Raw genomic sequence first — 3,704 nt, forward strand, 5'->3', positions numbered from 1 at the left:
CTTTCCTCCGAACTTTCAACGTTATTTATACACAAAACAGCGCTGAAACTCAAATTTTTCACACCCCACGAACCCTATGTCAATCATGTGGGGTTGGTTTTTATGTGTGTTCATGGTGAATAAAAAAAATCGAATTGAGTTAAAAACAAAAAACTTAAACGACAATTAAGCACCAAACAAAACACCATCTAAAGTGACACCTTACATGTTTCGCACGGAATGAGCCACAATAAATATTTTTTTTTTTGGGTAGCATTTTTTTTGTTTAATGGAAAATGTTCTTCACCGTTCACTGCGGGTTCGACAAGAAGGGGTTGGGGGGTCGTGTACAGAGCGTTTGGAGTTTTTGGACGAGTTTTGCAAAGAGTAACCTAAAAAAATGTCTTCGACACGCTGACATCGAATCAAAGACACTCATTCAATTATGTGCGCACCCGCCCCACACACACACACACACGCGCGAGTGTTGCTTGCCCTCCAGCTCCGTCTCTGGGAGGAGGGAGGCCAATGTATAAGGCCGGCGTGACACAAACGGCCTGCAATCGAATTATTCTCCACCTTAAAAGTGTTTTTCGTGTGTTTTTTTTCTCTCTGTCTCTCTCTTTCCATCTGCAATTGTGTTTTTTTTTCAAATCTCCCGATTTCGATCGATCGCTAATATCGTGTGTAATCGATAATCTTCCGCAAGTGATGCCGCATACGGCGCTGCCCCGTTGGTGGTGGTCGAGAACAGCCAAAACCCGTGCGGACCGAAATCAAGCCTAATTGGGGAGCGCGCTGTGAACCATGATTTCAACAATTATCGTCGTTTTTTTCCGTTTCTCCTAACGCCTTTTTGGAGGTTTCTGAAGTTTCTTGGCTCCGCTCCACTCCACACACACACCCACCGGCAGTCCCCTCGCCATCGATCGATTATTAATCGCGCGTACAGAATCGATTCGAAAATATTGCGCACCTGCGTCTGCGACCGAGAGCGCCCCGAAGAGTTTTCGGCAAAACTTTCAATGGTGGAAAAACCTTAAAGAAATCGACCCAGCCAGTAACCGGTAGGGTCAACACGGTCCGGCACTTCCGCCGTCCAATTACGCCCGCCCATGTATGGAGACGCAAAACGCAAACCACCGCCGGCTTTCGAAGTTTCCGCATTTTGTTGTTCTAGGTCTAGGTACGGTTTTGGCTCGGCAAAGATCCACCAGCCGGCTAGTTTTGAAGGCTCGTCCTTTGCTACCCCGTGTGCCCAGTGAACCGATGATTAGTGGCATGTTTTTTAAGGTTTTCTTCTTCTGCTGCTTCAAACCGCAACTCCGCCGTCCAGCCACTTTCGTATGGCGTGTTATTGATGCCGGTGCTTCCTAGGCAGCAGCGTTTCCGAAGCCTAACGTCCGGTTCTAGCGGTACGGTGTGAACATGCGGGATCGCTTCAGGGGCACACCGCGGCATATGTCGATTCGAAGATACGCGAGCTACCAGCGCTGGCTTGCGGATGGGTTGTAAACTAAACTGCACGATTAGTGTACCAGCGCATCCTGGCTTTCCAAGAACTTTACGGTACAGTGGTGCTGTGCTTGTAATTTACGATCGGTTTTTTGAAGTTTTAGTCAAGATAAAACGAGCTTCTAATTGGGATTTCTTCTTGGTTAAATAATTCCGGACAGATTCTTGCCCAAATAAGAGCACTGCTTGGAAAAAAAATCGAGTTGGTTCCGGTGCTGGATTGAATCCAGATAAACAGAGGTCGAATGAAGATGGTTACGTATCGTCAACCTAAATATCATTGACAGGTTGGACAACAAAGATAACTTAAAAATATCAACTTCCCAACTTGTAAGCTCAAGTTTTTGTATGGACTAAACTAAAGGAGGAACTCTCAAAGAAAAAGAGAGGTTTAAATCTAAGAATGGAGCAGATCATACCATAAGTATAACCATAAGCTTTCAGCCTGATTCTGTCAAATAATCCAGGTGGTGGGATGTTTCATTCTTTACATTTTAGAGAAAAATCCATTGAAGTTTAAAAAATTCAAAATTAAATTCAATTAATGCAGAACGAATTATAAATCTGAATATTGATAATATTTGAATATCTGGTACAATTATCCTACTTTGTTCTTTTCATAAAAAAATGTTTGTTTACATTTTTGGCATACGGCAAACATGGCCTAATTTCGTTCAGACCATCAAGCAAAATGCTTCGTATTGATATTTGTTGAGGAGCTGCCCGAACTTTTCATTAGGCAAACAATCTAATCCTTTTTTCGTAGGCTTAACTTGAACATATATATTGGGCGCTGAAAGCGGATAAGCCTGGAAACGTCAAAACTAGTGTTGGGTAATTCAGATTCAGATTCATGAGTCTGAATGAATCTTTGTACTGAATGAATTAATCTGAATTTCTATTCCGAAAATTATTGAATCCCCATAGATTCATGAATCCTCGAGATTCATCGAGTATGAATAATGAATCTTATTATAATCGATTCATGATTTGAATAACTCCTCGTTGAAGATTCATATGAATGACTCTTCGCAAACGATTCATTAAGCTCAACACTAATCCAAACGCATACAAAAAAACTGGCTTAGAGTATTCAGACCAATTCTAGAGTTGCAGCTGTGAATGGCCACCTGTAAGAAATCGATTTCACATCCAACATTACGGCGACATGTAATCATGACAAGTTATCTATACCTAATGAGAATGGGACCCTATGTCCACCGCACCCTTTTTTTAAATTAAAATAGAAAGCTCAGCAAAACAACAGTTCAATGACACTTTTTAACTTTGTTTTGGATCTTGTTTTCCAAGAAACCGTGATGAATCGTTTAGAAAATTTGAATAATAGTAGTTCAAGATTCTGATCCATTTCATCTAGTGATTAAAATCTTACAAGTTCATAGAACCGAGCACCGTTCACTTCTGTACCGTCTTACTTCCGCCCAAATATTCTGTAATTCCCATGCATAGCTTGCATCATCAATTTGGCCCCAAAACTGTCCCAGCACTTAGGCGAACGTTTTTTTTCCCCAATCAGCTAGAAAAAATCTACGACCAAAAGTGTAAACGTTTGGGAAGCGGTTCCGTTAAAAGACCTTCACCCACAGATACGCACCTCGATCATCATTAATCTCGGCACCCAGATTGTTCGTTTCCGTGCGCTTCCCAGGTGCTTAAAGAACGGTAGGTACACACGGTCGAAAAAAGGCTCTCGATGTGTCCAAAGCAAAACCCCCGAGCCGGATGGAATTTTCGCGTTTGAATGGAAGGCGGGGAGTGGTTGGATGTGGTCCCGTGCACCACATACCATCCGGTGCCACCCGTGCGCCGTGCCGTAAAACAAACAAACAAATTCTTTACTTACCGAATATTGGCGTGATTGAATTAATGTTTTAGGGGATTTATTTTTATTTTTCTTTCGCTTTCGGTGATTCTTTTCCATTTGAATGACGCAATCCGGAGCATATGCACGATCATTGTCGGTGAGGTGAAAGGGTTGAAATGGAAGGGGTTGCGAGGGGGGGTGTTGTTTTATTTCTTCGTAAAAATTGGATCAATAACGTTGTCGATAGGCTACGGTTTTATAGCACACGTGAGCGCGGGCACGCAACGCACAACACCCGAAACGCTCAATGCGCCGCAACCGGTGACCAATAAATCTCGTAACTAAATTTCCGCTTTACGACGTCCTGCAGCGAAGTTTCCGAAAC

Source organism: Anopheles moucheti, chromosome X (genome assembly GCF_943734755.1).
Source record: "Anopheles moucheti chromosome X, idAnoMoucSN_F20_07, whole genome shotgun sequence".
Classification (NCBI taxonomy): domain Eukaryota; kingdom Metazoa; phylum Arthropoda; class Insecta; order Diptera; family Culicidae; genus Anopheles; species Anopheles moucheti.